The sequence below is a fragment of the Cryptotermes secundus genome, unplaced genomic scaffold (genome assembly GCF_002891405.2).
Source record: "Cryptotermes secundus unplaced genomic scaffold, Csec_1.0 scaffold177, whole genome shotgun sequence".
NCBI lineage: Eukaryota > Metazoa > Arthropoda > Insecta > Blattodea > Kalotermitidae > Cryptotermes > Cryptotermes secundus.
In genome coordinates, this window is record NW_019721003.1 from 95,979 (window position 1) to 111,658 (window position 15,680).

The window sequence follows — 15,680 nt, forward strand, 5'->3', positions numbered from 1 at the left end:
CTCAAGAAGGTCTCAGCTCCTTGAGTGAGTGAGTACCAAACCTGGGGTATATTGAAAATATTTAACATTGGTAGGAAATGATAATAATGTTTGTTACCTGGATCGGAAAGTGCATGCAAGAATAACATAATTTGGGGTGGGGTTGAAGCCAGCCACATCGGAGGGCCGAAAGTTGTCTGCAGCTCGTTACCAGCACGCCGCACAGGAAGCGGCTGTGATGTCGCCTAGAGCAGTCCACATCTCCTCCTCTGTCCCCCCCCCCTTCATTCAGCGAGTCAAGTTCAGTGCAACGCCCTGCTACTCTGGTACATTCTAGAAGCTGTTTCAGACAAGCCAATTTCTTCTTTTAGTACAATTATTTTTCTTTTTTGTAATTTCGTTCTGAATATTGTTTTTCTGCCTTTTTTGAACATTTTTTTACTTTAATCCTGTATCAATTTCCAAGAAAAGGGAATTTCTGATATTCTTGCTGTTGCCTCTACTTTCCAGCTAATCATTTCCAAACTACAAGAAAAGGAAGACAAGAGGAAGAAGAAGAAACTGAAAATGTGTTCTGCATTAATATGCTTTCTGTATCTGTAGTAATTTTAGATGAGTCTACATGAAAATAGACACATACCAATCGGAATGCAATTTACATTGAAACTTAATTCAGTTCACAATTTCACACACCATTTCATGTAAAATATCCATTTGTTATCATTGTCCATTTATGTTTAATTTTTAACCGTAGTCTATTTCCTCTTTAGTCTAATGGTCAGCGTTCCTGGCTACAGATCCAGAGGTCCGGGTTCGATTCCCGGCGCTATCGGATTCTTTTCTGAGAAGTAGTGGGTCTGGAACGGGGTCCACTCAACCTCGTGAAGATAATTGAGGAGCTGTTTGGAGGAAATAGTGGTTCCGAAATTAACGGCCGTGGGAATTCGTTGCACTGACCACGCGACACCCTCTATCAGCAAAAGTTGGAACTAAATTCGCCGACAAGCGGCGGTCGCTCGGTCGGTATAGTTCGCTTGCGGACTAAAACTACTAGTTTTTTTTTTGTTTGGTCTGTTTCCTTTACGTCGAATCTGAATGTTGTAAGAAAGCTGTTCTTTAATATATTGTGACATGTTGCGCAACGGAGGACCCCTACCACCCCTCATTTATCACAGACCGAACTTCACTACAATTAAACTGCTGATATATGTCAATACTCCTTTACATTGTTGTTATTTAGTCCGCCTGGTCTATTCCGCTTCGGAATTAATTCCTCGTGCATATTGGACAGCAAGTGGAAAACTCATGGATAATAATGTAATTGGAGGAATTGATCGATCCTTGAGTATGTCTCAAATGCTGTGACGCAATTACATACAGCATCGTATAATTGCGAATTTTAAAATTAAGCATTAGGAAGCTGCCGTGACCAATTTCATTTTATAAACGCAGCAATTTCTTCGAGAAAATGAGGGAATCACCTAACGCCTCATCCGGAGATCCAGTGGCTATCGAGGTTTATACACATCACTTACCACCTACTATACATATATTTATGAATTACCAGATAAGACACAATTAGTTACGGCCGCATATGCAGTTGATACGTAAGTACCAAACAGGGACCGAAGATAGAAATTACATAGCATATAATCTATTCTATTATGGTTCTACAGTCTTCTGTTAGGCCTTGGCCGCTTTTTCAGTTTCTAAATCTATACACAGTCTGTATGGCTCCGTGGACGGAGTATCAGCCTGTCGCAAGCCCTCTGACTACACATAGAACAACACAAACACAGAATAAACGCACACAGACATCCATGCTTCGAGTGGGATTCGAACTCACGACCCCAGTGTTTGAGCGGGCGAAGACAGTTCATGCCTTAGACCGCGCGGCTACAGTGACTAAAAATTATTAGGCATATTCAAAACTTGGAAGTCGGTATAGTGACGGGCTGGACTATGAGGGTTCGATTCCATGCATTGCAAGTTTTATCTCTTCTTCTCAGCTTCCAGACCCGCTCTGGGACTCACTCACCCTCCTATCCAATTGGTACCCGGGGCGCTCTCCCCTGAGTGAAGCGGCAGTGAAGTGCACGTGCATTGATTGCGGAGGTCAAGAATGGTGGAGCTATGCCTCCATTCCCCTTACGTCTCCATGGCATAGTGTTTAATTAATTAAGCATAGGTACAACTTATTCACAACTTGTCTTTTACCTCATAGTTAATACTAATGTCTTCATCTTTACTTCTTACTTCGTGTCGGGTCACACAAGAGAAGTTGCAGTTGACAACAGAGGGTGTGGGACCGTACGCACTGGTCATGCCATAGCAAGTCTCAAGGGCGGTGATTTTTTTCTTATTGCTAGTGGGGTGTACTGCGGCCACCTCTGGCCTATTGTACCAGCCCCAGATGATAGGTGAGGGTGATTGTGGAGCAATTGGTGGAATGAAGATTGGCAGGGGAAACCGAAGTACTCTGAGAAAACCAGCCCCAGCACCACTTTGTCCATCACAAATCCCACTTGACCAAACCCGGCATCGAACCCGGACCGCCGCGGTGGGAAACCAGCGACTAACCGCTTTAGCTAGGGCGCGGCCAAGGGCGATGGTCAGTAAATACTGAGCATTTGGATTGGCAAAATGTTGACTGGCAGGGGAGAGCAGATAAACCTGCTTTCACACGCTTTTTCAGTCCAACTTTTACATGATTTACTAATGTCTGTGAATGGAGAAATGTAAATAGATCTTATAGAGAGCCACTCTCTTGCGTACAATTGAGAGTATTAGTGTAACTTCATCTCCCTTCTTTGGTAAGACATCGTGTTTAAAAGCAATTTTACCTTTACTTGTGCATATGGTACGACTGTCAATTTATACTTGACGATACAGATAGAATATTGTGAGTTGTAAATATGCATTTAGTTTTACCTCCCACTTTGAAATCACTTCAACAGAAATTCCTCGTATCGCCTACAATATTCTGCATGTTCACTGTATCCTGTTAATGAAATATATCACACCACCCAGGTTGAAAATCTCCGAGCCCTGATCCAGATGCAATTGTCATGCACATATTTCGCTGGGCTGGACCTGATTTCACGACCTTTCTCTCTCAGGGTCAAGGACTTTCGCTCTGCCTTAGACTTAAAGTGACATCTCAAACGCCTCATTCTAGCAAACCCTTCAACTGCCAGAATAATACACACCCCAAACCAGAATCCTATTCGATTTTTATGTAAGTTCAGTGACCTTAAGATTTTAGATTTGCAGAGGTTATGTGGCATACAGAATATAAAGGAGCTGCATGATTTTCACTCTTAGAAGATTAAATAAAGTGTCTAGCGATGAGTGGGAAATGTAAGAGGCTTGTCGGAATTTAAAAATATGTATTGAGTTTTGGCTTGCAAAATTTAGGGTTACTACTCGTCAAATTTAGCCGGTCACGGTGGCCGAGCGGTCTAAGGCATACACTATCTTCGCTTGCTCGGAAGCCTGGATCGTGGGTTCGAATCCCACTCAGGGCATGGATGTTTGTGTGCGTTCTTCTGTGTTTGTCTACAGATAGAGGCCTTGCAACGAGCTGATCACCCGCCAAAGGAGTCCTACCGAATGTGTAGGATCTATAAAAACCGAAGTGAACGGAGTTCATGGAGGTAGGCCTAGGCCCACTGGGGCTGTAGTGCCAAGGGGGGGGGGGAACTCGTGAAATGTAGGCACCCATTGAAGGATTATACTACAATCCCTGTATGCCAATGATATTAATTGATTAGTGAGAACATAACTGTCGTATAGAAACAAAATATAAGGCGTCATTTTGGTATCGTGTGTTCGAATCCCACTGAAGGCATGGTTGTCTGTGTGTATTTTTATTCTGTGCTTGTGTTGTCCTACATGTAGGTAGCGGCCTTGCGACGGGCTGATCACTCGTCCAAGGAGTTCCATTGTCTATGTAGAAACGATTAAGAACATGAAGAAGCCAGGGCCTTACAAAAGCGCTCTGAAGTCACTGATGAATGAATTGATATGTACGTAGCAATTAATATTCAGATTTAGGTCGTGTGGATGATAGCGGAGTTCGCCAACTGAGGCGATAAGGAAACCTCGTGAAACATAACAGCTCCGCCTTCCCCGATACAAGATTCAAATCGATGCCATGTTTAACGTCATGAAGAAATGACATGCTACCTTACCGGGCGTCACGGGCGACTGGATCTTACTTCTTCTTCTTCTACTTCTAATTCGGAACGTTCCGGGTTAAAGCACTGGCTCGGAGGCCAACTATAGTAACAGGTTTGTCGTGATTTTCCTAAGGCGCTCCAGGCTAATGCCGGCATAGTAGCTAAAATGAGGTCCGATCGGTTCCTTTTTATATTTCTTCCAAATCACAGTTCACCGATTATTTGCTGTGCATGCTCTGAGCTGCTGAAATTGTCGTTAAAGTTAAACTTAAAAGCGTAAGAATGTTACTTTTGGGGCAAGTCAAGTTTTGGAACGCAGAAATACAGCTAGACCGAGAATGTAATAATTTTCTGCCAGCTCAGGGCCGCCGTGTATTTCAAGAGGCGATGGTGTGTATGAGTCACTGGTGGCATGATTATTATTATTATTATTATCATTAGTATTAATATTATTATTAAGGAGCCAGGATAGCGCAGTTGGTATAGCCCACTAGCTACGGGCTGGACCACAGAGGGGTCGGAGTTCGAGGCACGATAGGGTCAAGAATTTTCTCTTCCGTATGTCGTCCAGACCAGCTCTGGGTTCCACTCAACCTCCTATTCGATAGGCACCGCGGTTCTTTCCCCAGACCACTCACCTCCAGCTAGTGCCGAGGTCAAGAAAATATCTATACATCAACTTCCCCATACACCTTCATGCCATAGTGCTTAATTAGCTAAACGTGGGGACAAATTTACTATTATTATTGTTATGACTCTAGGGCCCTTTGTTGGGCCTTGGTCGCTTTTTCAGTTTCTTGATCCCATACACCGTCGGTAAGACCCAAGATCCCAGTATTGGAGGAAGAGAAGGCAGTTAATGTCTCAGCACGCGCGGCCACTTTGATCGGCCCGTCATGATTAGCAAGTGAAAACGAAAAGAATTCATAGAACAACATCTTTAAATGGACTGTAAATAAATGAATACAGTTGTGTTAACAACAAATTAACATTCAACCCAGTTAGCTGGCCTACGTAAAACCGCTGAAATACATTTGGAAAATGTTTATATTCCTAGTCCAAATTGGAGAATAACATCCACCTCTTGCTTAAAATCCTGGTTGGGAAGTCGGGTACTGAAGACCCATTTCTCTTGCGTACTTAAAGGAGACTTCAGTTTCTGATGTAAGAAAAAAAAAAGAACATTCGAATATAAATATATGCCCCGGAACACAAGAAATCTGCCAAAACTTTCTGGTACCCCACATTGCACCTTATTAATTTGAAGGGAAAGGATTTTCACTTTGGAAACCAGTTCCACAACATATAGGATATATAGAAATTCGTAATTTAAATCTGTGAAGTGTTTTTTCACAACATCGAAAGCATTATTATGTGTTTATATTTATTTTGGAAACAACAACAAATAACTCTATTAATCTAAAAATAAATGAATTTGATTTTATGTTACTTAAAATTCAGACATATAATAAATATACATGTTAGGATATTGAATATTCATATTCGAAAGGGACAAGTTGTCTCTGCGCTTAACTAATCAAGCACTACTCCATGAAGACGTATGGGGGAGTGGATGTATAGACCCACGTTTTCTTTCCCTCGGCACTAGTTGGAGGTGAGTGGTCAGCTTCAAGCCTCGGCCACTTTTACCCCTGGGGAAAGCGTCCTTGTACCCAGTGGATAGGAGTCTGGGTGGGCCTCAGAGCCGGTCTGAACAACATGGAGAAGTGACCCTCCCTTTTCTTTAATTCGCTTAGTGGGGAGTGGAGTCCAACTAAGTCCACTCGGCACGGCGACCACTGATTGGCCTATTGTAGCCTGCCCCGGGTGATTATGATGATAGAGGATTTGGTGGAATGAAGATTGGCAGGGGAAACCGAAGTACTCGGAGTAAACCCGCCCCAGCGCCTCTTGGTCCACCACAAATCCCACTTGACCAGACCCGGGATCGAACCCGGGCCGTCGCGGTGGGAAGCCAGCGACTAACCGCTTGAGCTATGGCGCGGCCACCCCAACCCCTTGGTCGTCCAGTCCACAGCCAGTCACTATACCAACCTAGCTACCCCGGCTCTTGATATTCGAGGGGTACGGTGTTTTAAAGAATCAGTTTTCAGTCATTAAATAACTTTAACACTATGAAGTGCATATGAGGCCATGAAAATTACACACAGGAATAGGTGCAATAATTGCACCAGTGGAGCGGTAAGTATACTCGTATGCACTGCTTATTCTACATGGCAACGCCTCTCTTTCAATAATACAAGGGTATGCACATAGACCTCTGTGAATTAAGGCGCAACAAACTGCAAAATAAACCAGCAAATTAAATTCGACAAACATCAAGAAAACACGACAAGAAAGTGAATCCACAGCTCATTGGTGCATATGCGTGTCTTGGGATTGGTTGAAAGACCTTTTTTTTTATTATATCTTTCCTTTTTATTATAGTAGAATCTGTTTTGTCGTCTGTCCTTTTCCCTACCGTTTTAAAGATATCGTAAGCTGTTGAGAGATAGCTGGTTTGCAGCAGCAGAAGTTGTCTTGGTTTCAGAAGGGGCCTGACTGACTAGCAGGCTGGCTGTGATCAAGGGCATTTCAGTTCGTCTGCAGACTGCCGGTCGGGTAGTTCGCGCGCGGTCATCCCGTAACACCACGTTGTTACACCGGTGCAGACAACACAACGCCGATCAAAAAGCCGTTTGACATTTATTTGCTAAAGTTCTACTGCTGCAGACTTTTTGCGATGGTTTGTTGATCTCTTATACAAAGTGATGTTTAGTTTATTATTCGCTTAGTTACTGATGTCAATTCTACATTATTTGTGTAACTTGAACAGATTGGTAATCGTCAATTCCTATTTCGAATCTAGGAAGTTTTAAGTGTCGATTTATTTTGTTTATGTTATTAATCGAGATAGTTTTACGCAATACAAGTGGTAGATAAATTATATATTAAGAAGCTTTCGTTATACACTTCGGTTTGATAAGATCACTAACGGAAACTAGTATTTGATTGGTCAATGATTGATCAGTGTTTCTATCTATTCTGACTTCAAGTTATATGACTCCGAAATATTGATGGATCATCGGCTGTCACTTTCTTCCAGACGATACTGGTAAACTGTTTTTATCTTTAAATAACCAAGATCATTCAAGATAACAAATATAAATATTTCAATGTTAATCTAAATTATAAGAATTTACCCAACACAACAATATAGGAAAAATCAATCTGGAAACATGTTTAATTATATGGAAATTGGAAATAAGTTCGTAGTTTATTTCTCATTGTTATATTTCTAGATATTTTCTGTCGAAAATTAAAATATATAATTATGTGTGTTACTCTCACACAATGTCGGTTTTGATTATATAGAAATATGGCATATATTTTGTTCATGTAATAGACAAATTCAATTCAAACGCATGTACTAGCCAGTAGTATTTGTCGCATGCGCCTTAATTCATTCTAAATTATGTTGTACCACGAAATTTGAGGTTAGAAATTTCTACCCCTCTTAATGATTCCGAATATATTAACTGCATTAACAAATATTTTTTTCACCATAGAAATTCGTCCAACATTGTCTCAGTAATGCATCTGGATTCCTATATCTATATTAGGCCTATAATTTATAATTACTTTAAATCATCTTTCCACTTAAAACGTTTTTATTTCCTTAAATTTGGAACAAAGCAAATAGATTTTGTTCATAATTGAAATTAATTGTTTCCCTGCATATTCAGACAGAAAATAAAGTAGGCATACGTATGTAAAACGCACAACTTGTGTTGCCTATAATAAAATTTACTAATATATTTCAGAGGCTCCACCTGCTGTATGAATTAATTTATTTATTCTGTACCAGTATACGTGTCGTAACATTTCATTGGAAAGTCATTTTCAAATTAAACTTCGAAGCTTAGTGTGATGATATGAATTAACTTCTATGTGCTGCAGTGCGGATTGTTCTTCAAAGTTTTACACCGCTTCAGCAGATACTGAGATATATTAAAAATTCTGAGTAAAGAAATTTACCAACAATGAAAGTTTGATTAAAAGACATAATATAGATTTTAATGAATACATTTCTGTCTCTTAAAATTCTCGAACAGACCCAGGGACGGTCCAAAGAATGCGTTATGTGAGTGGAGTATTTTAAATAATCGTTTAATTTATTACTGCCAAAAATCCAAAAATATTTTCCAGTCCTGTCTAATTTACAATATACGTAAATGAAATAGAATTCCACTTTAGTACATTATTATGAATTACATACCGCTCTACATTCGTCACCGGATGATATATTTTGACCACATTTTTATGATAAGCCATATAAATTGGCCAGCATATAAATCAGTTTTAACCTAATGACTTATATGATATACTGGGTTTTGTTTTCCCCAGAATATGTGCCATAAGTGAACCAATTGTGCCATCGGATACATTAATTCAGCGAGTCGATGTTCTGTTGTTTATAGTCCATATTTAATTGAAAGATGTTGAACTGTTGGAAAACATTTTCTTCGGGTTGCTATTAATGAAATACAGGAAGGAGAAATCAACTGTATTTAGTGAATACATATTTAAAGTTTTATAAAATATGCTATCATTCCGGAAGTTGCAGTAATAGAATAAATAGTGCTATACTGAAAGCAAGAATACATGAAACTACAATTTTATGCGTTCTTCTGTATGACTGTCAAACTTGTCCGGTTCTGTGAGGGAGGGGCACGGAGCCTGAAAACAAACAGAGGAAGAGATTACCTAGACTTGACACAGAGTATTTATGGAATATATAAAAATGCATATAACATTTTAGTCGTGAACATGGAACAAACAGCCTAAATAGGAAATCTGGAATTGGTGAACAGAGAAATATTGAAATGGGCGTTGTAAGTTGTGCTCTGGATTCATCCGGCTCAGGATGAAGAACCCAGTGGCTTGCCCTTGTAAACATGGTTTCGAGGGCAGACTATTTCGCAATGTCTATATTTCAGCCAGCCTCTCAAGTAGTACCATGGTCCGTGGAATTCATTAAGAGAGGTTAACGGGGATGTAGGGAAAAATACGCAATGAGGATTTTTTTTCCTTGGCACTACAGCCCCAGTGGGCCTAGGCCTACCTGCATGAACTTCTCCGTTCACTTCGGTTTTTCTAGATCTTACACATTCGGTAGGACACCTTGGGCGGGTGATCATCTCGTCGCAAGGTCTCTACCTGTACACAAACACAGAAAAACGCACACACACAAACTAAACATCCATGCCCTGAGTGGGATTCGAACCTACGATCCCGGTTTTAAGCGAGCGAAGACAGTACATGCCTTACCCCGCTCGACTACCGTGACCGGAAATGAGGAATTTTACAGTATATATTCTTCTTATAACATGAACGCGGTTGAATAAAATGAGTGCGAATGGCAGACTGTGGAACAAGAATGGAAGACATAAGTCAAGCGTTTGAAATTCTAGTCCGAAACCCGTAAAGAACCAGAGTGATTTAAAAGCGTAAGTGTAGACGAGAGGATAGTGTAAACTGAAATTTGAGAGAATTTAAGGGTGAAGGAGTGCATATTCACATAGTTCAAGATAAAAGTCCTTTTGGACATACTGTAACACACTGGGTTCTTTAGAAGCAGGAAATTTCATGACCAAATTAGCAAATAACATTTAACCAGATATGACTCACACAATGTAGTTAGCCGGTTTCTAAACATTCATATAAACCATAATGTGGTTTTCTATATTTAATTCTTTAAACATCACTTAATTACACGAAACAATCATATCTTCATGCAACTACGCGGGGTAGCCATTTGCAGCAGTAGTAAACAGAAGAGACTGCAGATAAATACTTTAGTATGTAGCATGTTATAGATAATGCGATATTGTTCTAAAGAAAATAGTAGTTAAGTTAAACATTTCATGTCATCAGAATGCCAGATGATAGATATCTCAGCTGGAATCCTGTTGTTTGTCCCTACAAGGGTCTGCAAAGGAACATGTAACATTAATAAAGTGGTCAGACTTTTGTCGAAAATGCATTGTCTCTGCTATACATTTGTTACTATAACTATTTCGTATCTTTCTTTTTCAGCAATATCCAAGTCTGTGAAACTTCACTCGCTGTTCCAGATATTTTAACGAAGAATCTTACGGCTTTACTCAATTCCTTCTCGAAAATTGACAGAGAAGACGAAGATTGTTTTCTAATATATTTTCACCATCTTTCAAACAGTGTTAGATGAATTATGTGAAGAAAAGGTGTGATATAGCAACATGTACTCAAATATGTACTCAAATTCTCACGGTGTTGTCGCTTGCAGATTTCTTATACTTTTTCTTCTACCCTGAAGATGGGGGCGATACGTTCCTCCGAAACGTCGGTTAACACCACATATACACGGTGCCAAATCCCAAAAGACTGCTTTCTTCATAGTCACCGCCGTGAAAGCCTCAAATCTTACAAAACTGTTATATTTAATACTCACAATTAAAGAACATTTTTCGTGAATTAGAAAATAAAGAAAACGCTTCAACGAAGATGAAGATATTAAGAGGACTGTAAACAGTTTTTATATAATACTCACGTTTTTCTAAATGCGAACGGACGTCAGAAATTTTGATTAATATGTTCAAACAATCGTAATCATAGAATGCTACTATAGAGCGAAACAGTTACATAGCTGAATATCGCAGCGTCAAAGCTGAAACATTCGTGCAGCAACACATGGACGGCATTGTCGTCCCTACCACATCTACAGTTTTACTAGGACTATATCCATTCCAGAACAGTGATGCATATAGGTAAGTCTTCATGCATAGCTGCAATATGAAGTGAGTAGGATTCTGTACCTCTTCAGAATAATAAAACATTGCTGATTTTCTGATTCATATTCCAGAATTGGAGACCATTCATAAGTTGGAAATTTATTTCATTTTTATTGCTACTCTTCTCTAAGCCTTAAAGCTCTTAGTAATATTCGAATATTAAGTGGCGAAATGAACCAAACGTGATAATTGTATTTTAATTTTAATGAGATGCGGTTTTTTTTAATTTATTCTGGTTTCTCTTATTTAATCTTCAGACATGAAACGTATTCCAGAACTTCAATGTCGTTCTATTAATACAAACTTACAATTCACGGTTTCAGTGCTGGCTTATAGAAGTAAACGAATATTATTTCTTATGTTTCAATATATCGAATATAAATCACGGTGTTTTGTTTATAAAAACTATGAATATTCAGTAGGAAATTGATGACAGTGGAAGGAAAAATTTCTAATTTACTGGCATTGAAACATCAAATAAAATCTTACCTGAAGGTAAATTTTCTAAAGTAAATGTCTTACTATAGCTGTATGTCTATGCCGATGATATGACTCTACTGGTTGATAACATAGATACTATGCAGAAAAACACAGACTTTAACTGACGCTAGTGAGAAGGTTGGTCTAGGAAAAAAAACACAGAGAAAACTAAGTATATGTTTGGCTTCCCACCGCAGCGGCCCGGATTCGATCACGGGTCTGGTCAATTGGGATTTGTGGTGGATAAAGTGGCGATGGGGCGGGTTTTCTCCGAGGACTTCGGTTTCCCCTGCTAATCTTCATTCCACCAAATTCTACATCATCATAATCACCCGGGGCAGGCTACAATAGGCCAATCAGTGGCCGCCGTGCCGAGTGGACCCAGTTGGACTCCACCCCCAATTAATCGAATTAAAAAAAAGTATATGTTGGTGTCTTTGCTGTCTTGTCACCAAAATGCAAGGAAAAATCGTGAAATAAAGAGAGGTAACAGATGTTTAAAAAATGTGGCACAGTTCGGATATTTTGGAATGGCAGAAATAAGTCAAAAACTGATTCAGGAGGAAATTAAGAGGAGATTGAACTCGGGTAATGCTTGCTATTATTGAGTCCAGAAGCTTTTGTCTTCTTGTCTGCTGTCTAAAAACATACAAATTAGAATATAAAAACTATAATTTCGCCTGTGGTTCTCTATTGGCGTGAAACTTGGTCTCAGACATTAAGGGAGGAACATAGACTGTGGTTGTTTGAGAACATGTGTTGAGAATATTTGGACGGAAGAGGGATGAAGCGACAGGAGGTTGGAGAAAACTGCATAATGAAGAGCTTCATAACTTGTACACTTTGTCAAGTATAATTAGATTGATCAAGTCAAGAGGAATGAGATTGGCAGGGCATTTAACAGGAATTGGGGAGAAGTTGAATAGTGGGAAAGTCATAAGGAAAGCGGCCATTTTGAAGACCGAGATGTAGATGGAAGGAGAGATAGGATGGGATGGTATAGACTGGATTGATCTGGCTCCGGATAGGGATCAGTGGAGGGATCTTTTGAACACGGTAATAAACCTCCAGGTTTCATAAAATGCTGGGAAGTTCTTGAGTAGCTGCAACATTGGCGATTTTCAAGAAGGACTCAGCTTCATGAGTGATGAGTGATCTCTCATTATTGGCATTTCGTTATTCATTAACTGATTTTTCTCTCATTACCTTCGTGTGTATGCAGCCTGTCATACATATGAATTTATTGTATATAAATAGCAATCTTCTAAATTAGATTTAAGAATAAGCTAAAAACAAAACCTGCCGTGTAAATGTACAAATACAAGAACCGAAATATTTCCGTTACAACAAAATTCATGAGACATAGGACATAAATGAAAGAAGGTGAATTAATTTTTTCTCTCCAATTTTTCAATTTTCTTTTTTCGATAATTTCATTTTCTTAACTGTTTAAAGGCCAGTTGTCCCTCTGCCTATACAGGGCAGAAGAAGGGAGAGAGAGAGATGGGGTCATACGTCTAATCTATGAACGGAGTTCGGTCCCATAAACCAAGTAGTGTTATGTTCAAAGAACACAAGTCAAATTATATTTTTCTTCTGAAACCAATTCATGGCTGTACTAATAGGCTTAAGTATGAATTTAATATGAATTAGAAATAGATCTCAATATATTTCTGTTTTAAACGTATGTTTTTTTGGCAGGATATTAAATATTAATATGTAAATATCAAACACGGAACATAATTAATAAAAATTTTAATTGATTGATATATCCAAAGTTAAAGGCTTATAAATATTTTATAATTCCATAATTTCTACGCCTAATACGAATATTAAATCAAGGAAGTTAAGATAAAGAGATCTGATTTGGACATATTCGAAAAAAATATGGAGAAAATTTTTGTAGAAATATTTGAAGGAAAGAAACATTCGAAAGGCTGGCTCTAAATGGAAGTGTAACGCCAAGATGTATCTTAGTGAAATTCGTTTTGGTCAGAATATGATCTAAGGCCATAATGAATCTAGTGATTTCACGAAACTATATGTACACCATCTCAATGTATAGTTTTAATGAGAGACACTTCGCATAGATTCAGCCAGTTGAGCAGTTCATGTGGATTGATTTCGTAGTTTGTTGTCTAATTTTTAAACAAGTGATTAGATTGATATACAGGTAACTAGTTGAGTGGTTGATTGGTTGGTTAGTTACATACTTAACTAGTAAATGTAGTCATTTTGTTAGACAATTAGTTCCGTAGTTATATACATTCAGTTACTTAGATACATAGATAAATAACTATTGAAGTAGATTTTGGCTTATAGTTAGCTGGCTAGCTGTATAGGTAACTAATTAGATAGTCCATTAAGTAGGCGGTTGTATCGTGATGAACCTGTTGACATCCTCATGCAGGTGCGAGGGCCATAGTACCTCAGTGACATTAACTAGCAAGTTACTCTAACTTTCATACACATCATCAGTTTAATGGTCCTTATATTATAATTAGTGTACCACACCCATAGTAAGGCAATTAGAAACGAGATAGCATCACAAACATATGCGCGGTTCGTGATTTTATGCCAGTAATCGCTTGGTATAAAATTATGTTGGCTGAAGTGCGTTTTTTGGGCGGAGTTAAGGATAGAAATGTAACGATTTATTTTAAAAGTACTAGAGTAATTACATATATATGTCTCTTCCTAATCGTATTCAACAACTTCGTGCTTATACTATGTCACTGGTGAATTTATGTGTGACACTAAAATAAATTTAGAATCTGAAACACAACAGATTTCCGGTTCTACGTTACGACCTTCATATTTGCTTAGATAATAAATCTATATTCAGCCCGGGGCTTTTTTTCTTCTCGTCTGTCATCCAGAAACGTAAATAGTATGATATATAAAACTATAATTTTGCCACTGCTTTGTATGTGCGTGAACATTGGTCTCTGATATTAAGGGAGAAACACAGGCCGAGGATGTTTAAGAGCAGGATGTTGAGGAGAAAATTAGGGTCAAAGAGAGATGAAATGATAGGAAGATGGGGAAAACTGCATAACGAAGAGTTTCTTAATTTATACTCTTCCCAAAATTTAATTGTCGGTATAGTAACTGGTACTGACGGGACGACCGAGGGGTCGGATTTCGAGTCCCAGTATTGTCAAGAATTTTCTCTTCTCGACGTCGTCGAGAATGGCTCTACCCACCCAGCCTCCTATCTAGAGGGTATCGGGGGTAGAGCGGCCGAGGCTTGAAGCTGACCACTCACCTCCAACTAGTGCCGAGGTCAAGAAAACGGGGATCTATACATCCACTCCCCCTTACATCTTCATGGCGTAGTGCTTAATTAGTTAAGCACAGGGATAACCTCATTTTTTATTTTTACATATTAAATTATAATTCTTACTGGCCTCACCACATAGGGCTACAGTGAATCTTTTGCAGAACAGTAGGCTAGTAAGTCCATTATTATTTCACTGTGTTTTCCCCCAACACTTATATCGCTCTGTGTTCAGAGACTGAAAGTCAACACTATGGAATCAAAAAATAAAATTATTATTATTATTATTATTATTATTACATTTCTACTTACTTGTCTAGAGATGGGCCGCGCCATAGCTCAACCGGTTAGTCGCTGGCTTCCTACCTCGGCGTCCCGGGTTCGATCCCTGGTCTGGTGAAGTGGGATTTATGGTGGAGAAAGAGGCGCTGGGGCAGGATTTCTCCGAGCACTTCGGTTTCCCCTGCCAATCTTAATTCCACCAATTGCTCCACAATCACCCTTACCTATCATCTGGGTCTGGTGAAATAGGCCAGAAGTGGCCGCAGTACAAGGGACTTAGTCCCACCCCACTAGCAATAAAAAAATAATTGTCTAGAGATGCATACTATTTATTCTAATAAACTCCAAGTCACAAAATTTCTCAAGCGAATAATCTGCTTCTTTTGCAATACCTCTGCCCTGTTGACAATTTTTCACAAAATATTCAAATGAAAATTAGAATACGGGTTTTTAATATGCATTAGCGTTTATCGGGTCTACTTCTCACGCAAGCCGATGGCGTGAATCTAGTAAACAGCATCCTGTATTCTTACTCCAGGCATTATAGGCTCGCTTACTGGGCCGCAGATAACTTACGCGTAGACTTCTGTTTATCGCATTCCGTACAACAGTTGTGGGGTGACAATTTAAAACTGGCCAAGGTCA

At 39.1% G+C, this 15,680-nt stretch overlaps 1 long non-coding RNA gene across 1 annotated transcript in view; it reads left to right on the forward strand.

The window, feature by feature from the left end:
- The first annotated feature begins 7,218 nt into the window (after positions 1 to 7,218).
- The window catches only part of LOC117283122, a 114,420-nt gene continuing 105,958 nt past the window's right edge, over positions 7,219 to 15,680 (forward strand). The window contains exon 1 of the long non-coding RNA XR_004514137.1: positions 7,219 to 7,275. This is a non-coding gene — a long non-coding RNA (uncharacterized LOC117283122). The remainder of the gene's footprint in view (positions 7,276 to 15,680) is intronic.